The sequence below is a fragment of the Triturus cristatus genome, chromosome 2_1, assembly GCF_964204655.1.
Source record: "Triturus cristatus chromosome 2_1, aTriCri1.1, whole genome shotgun sequence".
Classification (NCBI taxonomy): domain Eukaryota; kingdom Metazoa; phylum Chordata; class Amphibia; order Caudata; family Salamandridae; genus Triturus; species Triturus cristatus.
This window is the reverse complement of record NC_140581.1, coordinates 5,179,657-5,193,282: the sequence shown is the minus strand read 5'-3', so window position 1 is coordinate 5,193,282 and position 13,626 is coordinate 5,179,657. Positions and strand designations below refer to the sequence as shown.

General features: G+C 39.7%; 1 protein-coding gene across 3 annotated transcripts in view; it reads right to left on the bottom strand.

Moving 5' to 3' along the window:
* Positions 1-13,626, bottom strand: part of INTS10 (integrator complex subunit 10) — a 457,110-nt gene that overhangs the window by 281,147 nt on the left and 162,337 nt on the right. The gene's annotated exons all lie outside the window — the stretch shown is intronic.

Here is a 13,626-nt window from a genome sequence, read left to right as displayed (position 1 = left end):
ATTCAGTTTTGTTACTTTGGTCCTGAACAAGACAGTGCAGAAAAGGACACAGTAAATGAGGAAGAAGTGGAAGAGAATGTAGAACCCTCTGTAAGTAAAACATTTAATGATCACATAACACAATTTGCAATAATCTCTAATGAAAGACCAAATATAACTTGTATTTGTTGCCGGAGAACTCATTATAGAAAACAAACTAGGAATGTTGATCTCTACAGAAAGAGTGAAAATGAAGATAATTATAAGTGGAAGGATTTTGCCACATATATATTTCTTGAAAATTGTTTTGAATTGGGTGAAGATCAGCGTATTTGTAAATACTGTTACAACAAGTTAGAGGAAAATAGAATGCCAACCAGAGCTGTACATAATAATTTAGAATTGGATGTTATTCCTGCCGAACTTTCTGAATTAAATACATATGAGTCTATACTTATTCAATGTGTTCATCCGTTCCAGACCATAGTACGTATGGAGCCCAAAACTGGTAAATTACCTCCTTCAGATTTACTGAGAGGTTTAAAAGGTAGAGTGGTGTATTTGCCCTTGGATTTGAAAAAAAATATGGAAACTATTGATGCAGATACTTTGGAAACTGAACCATTAGTTATTCTGGTTAATGGTGTACCTACAAAGAATAAGAAGATTTGGCAGGAGCTGGTAGATGTACGGAAAGTACAAAGAGCAAATTTGTATTTGAAAAGGAATAACAAATGGTATGAATCAATTTATATAGAAGAAGAAGAAGAAGATTTACAAGAAGACACAGAAACACCAACTGGACAAATTGAAAAAGTGGACAAGTCAAAGGAAGAAGAAATTTATGAACATTTTAGCATACATCCTCTACATTCAAAAGAAGTTATGGGAGACAATATTGGTCTGTTTTAGATGAAGAAAGCAAAAGGAACTCCCGTGAGTGTATGGGAGGAGAGCTTGGAAGCTCGATGTTTTCCCCAGCTGTTTCCTAAAGGAAAAGGAGGACGATACGATGAACGTCCAGAACAGATTCCAGCTTCTGAGTATCGGACTACAAGACTATATGCAGAAGATCCCAGATTTCGACAAAGTATTCCTTATTTGTTCCATCTTTTATTTGAAAGCGACTTGTCTACACTATCTTATGCAGTAAATCACATTTTAAAAAGTGGAGTACATTTACAAAATGTGTCTGCTAAGGATTTTATGGAGAAAGTGCAGCACCGAGATGATCATTTGGAAACACAACTGATCAATCTGATGGCTTGTCAGCGTGGGACAAATTAATATTGGTACCGACGCCATGGTGAATTAAAATGCATGTTACGGAATTTAGGAACACCAACATGGTTCCTTACCCTAAGCTGTGCTGAGTACGCTTGGGATGATTTACTGGATTTTCTACGAGAGGCAAATTCAAACATTAAAAACATCGAATACAAGACAGCAGGAGAACTGTGCTCATTGGATCCGGTTAATGTTTGCAGATATTTCAATTATAGATTTGAGGCTATGATGTCCTTCATCTGCAATAAAAAAAATCCACCTCTTGGAGAAGTAGTGGATTTCTTTTGGAGAAAAGAGTACCAGGCAAGAGGTGCTCCTCATATTCATATGCTGTTGTGGATCAAGGATGCCCCAAAGTTTGGAACAGATACTGATGAAGCAGTGTTATCTTACATTGAAGAATATGCAACATGTGCTATACCAAAAAGCACAGAAGAGAAAAAGTTAAAGGAGCAAGTTTTACGTTTCCAAAGTCATCGGTGTGGAAAATACTGTCGACGGAAATACAAGAGCAAAGATAAATACTACACTAAATGTCGATTTGGATTTCCTAGACCTGTTCTTTCAAATGGAAGAGTAAACAGTTTTATGTCATCTGTGAGACATACTATCACAAGAAAATCACCTAAGAATACCTACAACCTAAAAAGAAAAGAAGAATCAAAAAATATAAATGACTACAACTCAGTCATTTTATCCATGTGGAATGCTAACATGGATATACAGTATGTAGCTGACAATTCCATTGCTGTTGCTCGATATGTAACGTCTTACATTACTAAATCTGAAAAAACTGAATTGAAAGAAATGTGGGAAGAGATTTCTCACGAGAAGACTGTCAGTAAGAAGCTGTACAGTTTCAGTTTAAAGATGTTATCGCATCGAGAAATTGGATCCTACGAATGTTCAGATAGGTTATCTTCTGCAAGTCTCTACTCGAAATCAAGAAGAATAATTTGGGCAGGTTTAGGCCTTGCAGCAATGAGAAATCGGGTACTGAAATCTGTTGGAGAAATTGAATATTTGGCCGAGAATGACCCAGAAAGTACAGATATTTTGAAATCAACCATGTTGGACACATATTATCCAAAAAGAAGTCATCATCTGGAGGACATGTGTCTCTATGAAGTGCTGCAGAACTACATTTATTCACGGAAAGCCGCAGAAGACATCAACAATTTAAAATATAAAGTCATTGGTGAGGAAGGATGTTTGGTGAAGCAAACAAAAGGAAGTTTGATAAATCACAGGAAGCTGAGTTGCGACACTACTGACAAAAAGGAATTTTACTACTTGGCTCTTTTACAGCTGTTTAAACCATGGCGTTCAGAGGACGAACTACTGGGAGAATTTCAAAGCTATGAAGATTCTTTTAATGCTTGCAAAGACAGCATACAATGCAGTACATTCTCAACTTATCTGCAAATGTTAAATGAAGAAATTGAACAGGAAACTACAATTGCAGCTGAAGTAGCTAGAGACAGTTCTCAAGACAGCCAAAGTTCAGGAACACTCAGTCAAGATCCCCTAGGACAACCAATCGTTGAAAATGAAGCATCAATAGCCATGAATGAAGTGGAAACGGCTATGAATCAAGCTCAAGAAGAATTTATAGACTTACAAAATTTGGAAAGACAACTGAATGAAGAGCAGCAACAAATTTATGAAGAGATCAGAAGCAAAATTGATCACGGATTTCTACATGAAAAAAAAGAGTGCTCATGCACATCATTTCATCCAATCAGGATGTATGTAAGCGGACAAGCTGGAACTGGAAAAAGTTTCCTAATAAAAGTCATCAGAAGCTACCTACAGCAAAAAACGGATTCTACTTTGTCTTGTGTGGTTACTGCTCCAACTGGGTTAGCAGCATATAACATAAAAGGAATCACCTTACATCGTTTGCTAATGTTACCAGTGGAGCATGAGAACAAAATACAATACAACAAGCTAACTGGAGAAGTATGCTTGGAAGTTTCAAGAGTATTGAAGAAGATGCAAGTTCTCATTATTGATGAGGTGAGCATGGTATCAAACTTAATGCATGCCTTTGTGCATTTAAGAATGCAGCAAATTCTAAGGACAGACTATGACGTGTTATTTGGTGGAAAACATGTCATAGTTTTTGGGGATCTTCTACAACTTACTCCAGTTAAAGGACAACCAGTGTTTAATACTGTGACACATGAAGACACAAAGAAGTCATTGGGAAGCATCGGTAATGCAAATATTTGGTCCTTCTTTGAGTACAAGGAACTTACTACTAATATGAGGCAAGCAAACGATGAAGAATATGGAAGTATTCTGAAAGATATCAGAATTGGACTACTCACAGAAGTTGGCAAAAAAGCATTACAGAGTCGGCTGCTACATAATTTATTTCCAAAGGAAGAAATAGTTGCACAGAAGATATGCAAGAACATTGCAGAAAAGAAAAGTGTCATCTGCTTAATGCCAACTCTACGTGAATGCTCAATATTCAATGAGGAGCTTTTAAAATTGGAAAAGGAAGATATCAGGAAATTGGAAGCAGTGGACAAAATTGAGGATGGAAGAATTACTATCACATTAACAGGCACACTGAAAAATAAATTGGATTCACTAGAGAAGAACATTTCCAAAACAGCTGGATTAGAAATAAATCTATATGTTTGCATGAACTGTAGAGTATTTTTAAGGAGAAATTTGGATGTTGAAAAAGGTTTAGTTAATGGAGCTATGGGAAGAGTTGTGGGTTTTATTAATTATCAGAAAAAAGATGGAATTGAATGTTTAAAAATAAAATTTGATCAGATAGAAGAAGTTAAAGACATTTGTCGTTGTTCAGTTCGTTTCATGCTTGTGAAAGACTTATATGTACGTAGGAAGCAGTTTCCGTTTTCGCTAGCATATGCTGTAACTATTCACAAGTCTCAAGGATTGACTGTAGATTGTGCTTTTGTGAACATTGGTTCAACTGTGTTCAAAGAAGGTATGGCTTATGTAGCTTTGTCACGAGTGAAAACATTATCTGGTTTATTCATGATAGACTTTGATGACTCAAAAGTTAGTGCTGATACAAATTGTGTAAAGGAGTATAATAGATTAAGAAGAACCTATGCTCCTCATTTAGGTCAGTATCCTGTGTTGGAGAAACGTGTAGTTTCTCGTAAAAGGAGAAATGAGAATATCTGTAATGAAGATGTAGAGAGGAGGAAAAAAAAGAGGAGTGATGTAATTGCAAGCAAAAAGAAAAAGGAAAATGAAGAAGAGGTTGTAGGATGTCATTTTGAAAATAGCTCTGGTGTCAACTGCTACGCTAATGTAGTGCTGAATGTTGCATTTTATCTGGAAAGTGTGCAAGAGCAGATAATAGTAAATCAGAGAAAAAGATTCTGTTCTGAGTTGAGTCTCCTTTTTCAAAAGCTGAGTAATGATAAAACTCAAATAGAAAGTGCTACTGAAATTAGAAAACTTTTAGATGTATGTTCAGGACGAACACAGTTTTCTCAAAATGTACAGCAAGACGCACAGGAATTCTTGATGTTTTTTCTTCAGGTACTGGAAGAAGAAGGGGTTCCCATTGAAAATATGTTTGGTGTCTCTTATAAATGGGAACATAGTTGTGAAAACTGTTACAATACATGTGGCTCTAATGTTGATTCTGAAAGGTTTATTTATTTAACATTGCCAGAAAGTAAAACAGTCACTTTTGCTAAATTAGTTAAAGATGCTAATCATAACATGGAATGCTGTGAGTGTCAATCTGAAATGTTTTCAACGTTAATTTTAAAGGAATACGGACAATATGTAATTTTAATGATGCAACGATGTAAAGCTGATGGTTCAAAATTGGATACTTTAATAAAGAAGTTTACAGGACAGCAATTATCAATTTCAGGAAAAACTTTTGTAACAGTTGCAATAATTTTCCATGAAGGACCTACTGTTACTTCTAGACATTACACAGTTTATCTTAAATGTGAAAAATGCTGGACACTGTGTAATGATTCCCAATTGATTTTCAAGCAACGTTTGCCTTTTGATTTAGCAAATTCCTATCTAATCTTCCTGAAACCTAAATTTTAGAGAGACTTGGCAAGATCTGTACAAAACAATTTTACCATTTTATTGGATTACCATTGGAATTTTCAAAAAAAATGATTTTTCAAATTATCATTTGGCCTAATGGAAAGGTAACCAATTGTAATGTGGACTTTTTAAATTTTTAATGAAACTTTGGAAAACCAAAAATTTAGACAAAATTGGTAACATCTGCACAATTTAAATTTTGGAATGTTATTGGATTGCCATTGGAAATTTATTCAAAAAAGATTTTTAAAATTACTATTTGGCCATGAGGAAAGGTAAACAATTGTATTGTGGACTTATTTAATTATTAATTAATCTTTCGGAAACCAAAATGTTACAGAGAATCGGTGAGATCTGTACAATTTAAACTTTAGAATTTTATTGGATTACCATTGGAAATTTAATCAAAAAAGAATTTTAAAATTACTATTTGGCCTAAAGGAAATGGAACCAGATGTATTGTGGAGTTATTTGAGATATATTTTTGTGATTATACTTCTGAAACAAAAATGTCAGACGGTATTTTAAAGAAATAAGTACTGATATTAGATGATATTTTTTTAGAATATTATGCATTTCTATAATGTTATGTTTAAGTAAAAAGAGATTGTGGGCTTTTTTAAAACAATCTTTGAGATTGTTATTTTTTTTTTTGCCCGCTGTTAAATGATGAATGCAATTGCTTTCACAATTTATAGTGAAATGCAATATATTCTGAAAACAGCAAAAAAAAGGCAAAAATTTTTGGGGGAAAAATATGTAAATACGTGTACTGTGTTATATATTGATTTATTAAATATTAATACTTTTTTCTTTTTTTTCAGATTGTGAAAGAAAATTTAAAAAAAAAAACCAACCATTTTTTCAAGTAATTTCAATTACATTTTAATTAAAAATTAAATTGTTGGGTGGGACAGGTAACTGAGAAATTAGAAGGTCTCTTTATTCCACTTTATCTCAAAAAGATTTTTAGTATTTAGCTTTAGGTAAAAAAAATAAAAAAAAAAGTTTTAAAGAAAAAATAAAAAAACGTTGAGAGGTAAGGTTGGCTCTTAAAAGAGCCGTTGTGTTCATGCAGGGACAGAGGAAAGGAAGTATGGGAACATTAGCTGGTTGGACATTTGTGCTGGTCTATTTTGTTGTTAATGAGGGGAACACTGGTCTCCCTATGAACAATTAGATCATGGCAAAATGAACACCGCATAGTAACCCTACCAAACCGAGGGTTCGTTTCCAGAGGATCAGAAAAAGGTGAATCTGCCCCCACAGATGAAGGGCTCAGCTGAGCTTCCGAAGAAGGACTCGGCTGAGCTGCTGTGGATGTGCTTGCTCGACTTACTGAAGGGTTGCCTCTAGTATGTCGTGCATGTGTCCTAGGATGCACATCCTCAAGGTGTCTCAACATAGTGTGATTCCCGAAGGAATACTTCTTGTTGGGATTACCTCTCAAAAGTACACGCTGGCACAGCTTGCAAGTCACCAAAGCAGCATTGACTTTTTTCTCACCCTCTGGAAAACTGAAATACTCCCATATGAAAGAGCTCTTCTGTTTCCTCTTTCTCTGCCTGATGGTGGTGCTGCTAGCCTCACTCTCAGTAGAAGAGTGCTGGTCTGCCATCGTATCACAAAGACAAGTCAGCTCCTTCTCCTAAGGGATCACAAGCAGAAATGAGGGGAATGGGTGTGGTGTAGGAGAGTTCTAGAACTGAAAGTAGTTTCAACCAATCAAAAGTTGTGTTTCATGATCACATGACCCACCGTGCGCGTACGTTACGCTTACGGTGCGCTTACGGTAAAAGTACGCATGCGCGTAAAAAAGACACGCGCTCGCGCGCATGCGCAAAACAGTCACCCCACAACACTTCCGTGTAACGTGCGCGTGTAGCGTACACGCCTACGCGCCCCACGCACAGTACGCGCGGCTACGCAAATTGCGTAACTATACGCAAAGAGAGTAGATAAATTACGGACATTGCGTAAACCGTACGCTTACCGTACGCGCACTAAAAAAAAAAAAATATTTTCTATGTTATACTAATATATCTTACCTGTTTGGTAAAAAAAAAAAAAGAGAAAAATTGATATATTGCAGATTTTTTTTAAAAAAAACAGTGTTTTAAGAGAATAAAAAGTTTAAAAAAAACTTGTTTTTTTTTTAAAAAAAAAACACATTTAATATAAGAATTTATAATAAAAAAATCATAAAAAATCAATAAAAAAAAATATGGGAATCACATATGTTATAGGTAAGAATTAGCATTTAAAAAACCATACAAATTCACTGAAAAAACCATGGGTTTCACACACGTTATAGTTAGAAATTAGCATTTAAAAAACCTTGCTAATTCACTGAAAAAACCATAGGTTTCACACATGTTATAGTTAGGAATTAGCATTTAAAAAACCTTGCAAATTCACTGAAAAAACCATAGGTTTCACACACGTTATAGTTAGGAATTAGCATTTAAAAAACCTTGCAAATTCAGTGAAAAAACCATAGGTTTCACACACGTTATAGTTAGCTGGACATTTCACTCGTAAAAAAACAATGAAATTTCCCCGTTATAGTTAGTTAAGCTAACTATAACTCGCGCGCCCGCAATGCACTGCTGATGACGTCACATATTACATCACTCATGACATGGTCAGTGACATCACTCATGACATCACTGATGACATCTCAAATGACATCACTGATGACATCACTGATGACATCATCCATGTGATAGAGTGGCAGACCTCCTCTCACCCTAATATAACCTTTGATACACACATTCAAAAATAGAGACTGAAATTTTCAAAAAAATGGACATACCAATACCAATTACAACAACCTCTTCAATAATGCTAAGATCCACATAAACATCCACTCATTCACCAACAGTCCTGTACAGTCACTCATTCGTGTACTCACACATCATATGTACTCATACACCTATACATCCTGTAACACAATGCCTCTCATCCATAGAGTTACTCACACACATAGTTACTCATGCTAATAAAGAATCAAACATACATTTATTTGCATATACAGTTATACACACACCACCACACTTACTTCTATGGAAACTTACACATACTTAGTCTTTTAAACAATCACTTATAGAAACACATACTTATTCATACAGGAACTCTTTCAATCTCTCACTCTCACATACACTCACTTATATACACCAATAGTCACATATACTAGTTTAAAACATATGTAGTTACTCATAAAGACACTATTGAGACAGCCATTCATTCACTAACACACCCATACACACACTCTTCCACCCATACAGTCCTGCACATATGCGGTCTTCAACACATACAAACAGTGAGTCACTCATTCATGCACTTATGCACTACGTAATACCCCCCACCGAACCATACAGACACTCAGACACTCATACTGATACTCAAAAAACCAACTAATAACCTATATAGACACTCATGTAGCTGCTCACCAACCCATGCAGCCACTTATACACAAAGTGAGAGACTGATACAGGTATTTACACATTTAAACATTACTCACTTAGCCATGTATTCAATAAGATACACTTAATCAGTCAGTAATACAATCAATTTTTCAAAAACAAATCATCCATTTAGACACTTATATACTCATTTATTCTTCCATCGACCTTGAGATATACATATATAAAACATATTTAATTTTCAGAAAAACACACATTCACTGGATGATGTCATCAGTGATGTCATTTGAGATGTCATCAGTGATGTCATGAGTGATGTCACTGACCATGTCATGAGTGATGTAATATGTGACGTCATCAGCAGTGCATTGCGGGCGCGCGAGTTATAGTTAGCTTAACTAACTATAACGGGGAAATTTCATTGTTTTTTTACGAGTGAAATGTCCAGCTAACTATAACGTGTGTGAAACCTATGGTTTTTTCACTGAATATATATATGTTTATGATCTCTTGCAGGACGTCCAGTGTATCTTACCTTATATCAGTTATTGCTCGTTTATTAATCAGTATTATAGGTTGCTCAGTTATTGATTCATGCCTTTAGATTATAAGTTTGCTACATATATTTGAATCTTATGCATTTGGTATCTGAGACAGCTTTTGTTTAGAGAGTATTATGTAATAAACCCCAAGCCTTATTCTAAAAGTGATAGAGTATTTGCATTTTCTTAAATAAAACCCCTTTTCAAAAGGTGCTGTTTGTTTTGTGTTGAAGTCTTGCTGTGCCAGGGGTGGTAAGATATGCTCAAAAGTGTATATTATTCAAAGGTGCAGTGGTATATTTGCCTCCCAGGTGGGAGTGCAGGGATTGGGTGTGGCTTATTGGTGAGAAGCCACATTCAAAACAGTAAGAGACCTCATTATTTTTTTCTAGGATAGGTGTAGGAGAGTAGGATCTGCACTTATGTTGCCCCCACTTTTTTTCTGATGTTAACACTGGTTTCTGGCTATAGTCTGGCTGGGTCCCTGCTAATCAGGGCCCCAGCCTCTCTCTTCTCTCTAAACGACTTGGAGTGCATATTAGATGCACTAGTGATTGGATACTGTGGTACCTTATGAGCCCGTAGTATATGGTACCTTAGGTACCAAGGGCATAGGTACTTCACAGGCCTACCAGGGGCTGAAGCATGTATTATGCCACCCCTGGGAAGCAGACTACATCTGACACCACAGGCCTGCTACTGCAGCCTGGGTGAGGTAGTGTTAGCACTCCTCACTGAGGTATAGGTTCCCTATATCTCACCTTACACACACATATAAACCTATCAGTCACCCCTAAGGCAGGCCCTAACAATCTTGAGGGCAGGGTGCTTGGTTTCCAAGTGAGGGGGTGCATCTGCCTGAGCAGGGCCCCTCTGCAGCTCTCAGAGTCCATTCTCTGTGGCTGTTTGTGGATGTGGTTAAATCATATACTCTTAAGTGCATTATAACCTAGCGGTAAATGCTAACTTTTGGATAGCTGCATCAAAACATGTCGTGTTTGGTGTCAAACGCTTTGGAATCATACCCCCACACCAGTAACTGGTGTGGGAGTATGATCCCACCCTTCTAGAGGGATAGACACGTACCCACTGTGGAAACACGGTAGAATCCTGAAGAGCCCTGGCATCACAAAATGGATGCCACCAGTCACAGACACTGGGCTGCCCTCCTGCTGCTGACCGAAACTCGCAGTGGAGGAGGCCCAACAATAGCCATCCTGTCACAGGGAGGTGTGGTCACCTCCCAGACAGGGTTTAGTGTATTGGGGCTGGGTGGGTGCACTCCTATAGTGCTTTGAAGTCCTGCACTGGGGGAGCAGTAGGCTCCTCTATGCATATGCCAGCTCAAACCGGTTCAGTGGCTATCAGTCCCTGCTCTGGCGTGAAACTGGACAAAGGGAAGTGGGTGTAGCCACCCACTCCCTTGACCCTTCCATAGGTGGGGTCATAGAGCTAGTCCCTCCCTTCCTTCTAGTATAAGTTAGGAAACCCTTGCCATTGCAAACTAGATATCCCTGGACGACGCTCTGAAGAAGAATCCTGGACCTTCGACGTTCCACTACCTCTGGAAGACTGAAGAATCTCCCTTGGAGTCAAGGAGTGACTCCCCTGCTTGGCAGGCACCAAAACTTTGAATCAACGGTTGCAAACCTTCCCGCTCCCGCCGGAGTCCGAAGTCCCTGCAGCCCTGGAAGTGGATTTCCTGACTTTTCCAAGGTCATCGTGAGTCCACAACGATGCTGAGGCAAGTGGACCCCACGAGTGACGAGGAACCGCAATACCAGGGTACCGGGCACTATTCTCGAGTGCCAGGCCTTCACGACGTTCTACGAACTTGTGCATTAGACCACGTGTGGTCCAAGCCTCCAGCAGGATTTCCTCCAAAGATCAGAGGCCTACCTCGTTCCGAGTGACCGTGGGCTGCTGGTGAGTGAATCCTCCCGAGGCGTCTTCGCAATCCCTTGCCAGTTGGCTTGTGGGTCCCCAGAAGACTTTTGTACAGAACCAAAGGGCTCCCTCGTTGCTCCAGGCCTGCCCTGACTTACCTCGCTGGGTGAGTCCCTCAGACCTTGCTGGTCTGCACCGCTGACTTTTTACACTTTCCACGAGACTTGCTGTTGCCAAGGCTTGTTGGCTCCAATATGGTCGCCGACACCGCAGAAAGCTGCAGACTTCGTGGGACATGCCGAATCCAGCTCCTGGTCATCGTCGACGCCTCCTGGACCTCGTGGCTAAAGAGTCAAGACACCCGTGATCACCTGAAATCACCAGACGACTGAGGGCATCCAGCTTCCTTGCCCCGGGTCACTGCCAAGTGACTTTGAACACGGTCCCCTCTGCTTTCAGGTCTTCCTCCTTCTGAATCCAGCCTTGGATTCCACCGGATACTTCTTCTGTCTTCACAAGCAGCAAGTCTTCTTTGGCTCCCATTGAAAACGACGCAGCGACCCGACACCAAAAGATACCTATGCACCCGGCTTCCCTGGGTAAGCTAACTCCAGCACTACGGTGCTTCTGTGTGTGTTGGCTCTAGAACTACTTACCCTGTAAGTGACTTGCTTGTAGACTCTCCCGAAGTATCCTAAAACTTGCAACTTGTTCCATTGAAGTCAATTGGGATCTGCAGCTGTGTTCTCACACTGCATGCGTCTCCCGTGGGTTCTTTACTTACCTGTCTTGGGTGGATTAGTGAGGCCCCAGCGCTTCTGAAGGCCTTAGGCCGTGTCCCTTCACAAGTCGATATTCCTAAGTCTCTTATTTAGTATATGGTCTGGTACGCCCCTCGGGCCCCAGCCATATTTGTGATTAATTTATTGTGAAAGGTTGATTTGTGCATATGTTCCTGACTTCTAATCTCATAAAGAGATTAGTAAAGTGTGTCTAGTAATAAATACATATATATTTGATATATATACCTGTGTGGTGTCCTTTCATTTAGTAATTCAAGAGATTATAAGGTAAAACAAGCTGCTTTACATTCCTCTAAAGACTTAGCCTGAAGGCTGCTCTCCACAGCTACCACTAGGACAGCTTTCTTTAAAGGTTGTCTTAAACCTATCTACCATAAGAGTCGAATTGGACTGGTGCAAGGTGGCCACTTTAACTAGTGATCAGCGTATACCAGGCCAACTTCTCACAATAGGGTAAGGGCCACTCCATCAATCTTGGAGTGCCCTTGGTGCCACTGGCTCCAAAACCCACACCTTTTGCCCAGGTTGAAATTCAACAAGGGCAGCCTTTTGGTCATACCAGTGCTTCTGAAGCTCCTGGCTGACCTCAAGATTCTTGGATGCCTTTTCCATGTACTCAGCCATTCTGGACCTTAGGCCAAGCACATAGTCCACAATGTCTTTGTTGGGTTCTTGGAGAGGCCTCTCCCAACACTCTTTCACAAGGCAGAGTAGTCCCCTCACAGGATGACCAAACAGAAGTTCAAAGGGGGAAAACCCTTCTCCCTTCTGTGGCACTTCTCTGTAAGCGAAAAGCAGGCATGGCAACAGGACATCCATCTCCTCTTGAGTTTTTCAGGGAGTCCCAGGATCATGCCTTTAAATGTCTTGTTGAACCTTTCAAAAAGGCCATGGGTTTGTGGATGGTATGGTGTAGTATACTTGTACTGCACTCCACACTCCTTCCACGTGTGTTTGGAACCTCTGTCTGAAACCACCTCCTTAGGAAACCCTACCCTGGTGAAGACACCCAGGAGGGCCTTGGCTACTGCAGGAGCTGTAGTCGTCCTAAGTGGAATTGCTTCAGGGTACCTAGTAGCATGACCCACTACTACTAGAATGAACTTGTTCCCTGAGGCTGTGGGAGGTTCAAGTGGACCCACAATGTCCACACCTAACCTTTCAAAGGGAACCCCCACCACAGGCAGTGGTATGAGGGGGGCCTTTGGGTGGCCACCTGTCTTGCCAACGGCGTGACAGGTAACACAGGAACTTACAAACTCCTTCACCGTTTGGTGCATCTGGGGCCAGTAGAAGTGACTAACTAGCCTTTCCCAAGTTTTGGATTGCCCCAGATGTCCAGCTAAGGGGATGTCATGAGCCAAAGTTAGGAGGAACTCCCTGTACTTCTGTGGCACTACCACCCTCCTGGTGGCTCCAGGAGTGGGGTTTCTTGCCTCAGTGTACAGTAATCCCTCTTCCCAATAGACTCTGTGGGTACCACTGACATCTCCCCTTGCTGCTGAAACAGCTTGCTGCCTCAGGCTTTCACGAGTGGGACAGTCTCGCTGACCCTGGCACAGCTCTTCCCTAGAGGGTCCCTCTGGGCCCAAGAGTTCAACCTGGTAAGGGTCAAGCTCCATAGGCTCAGTT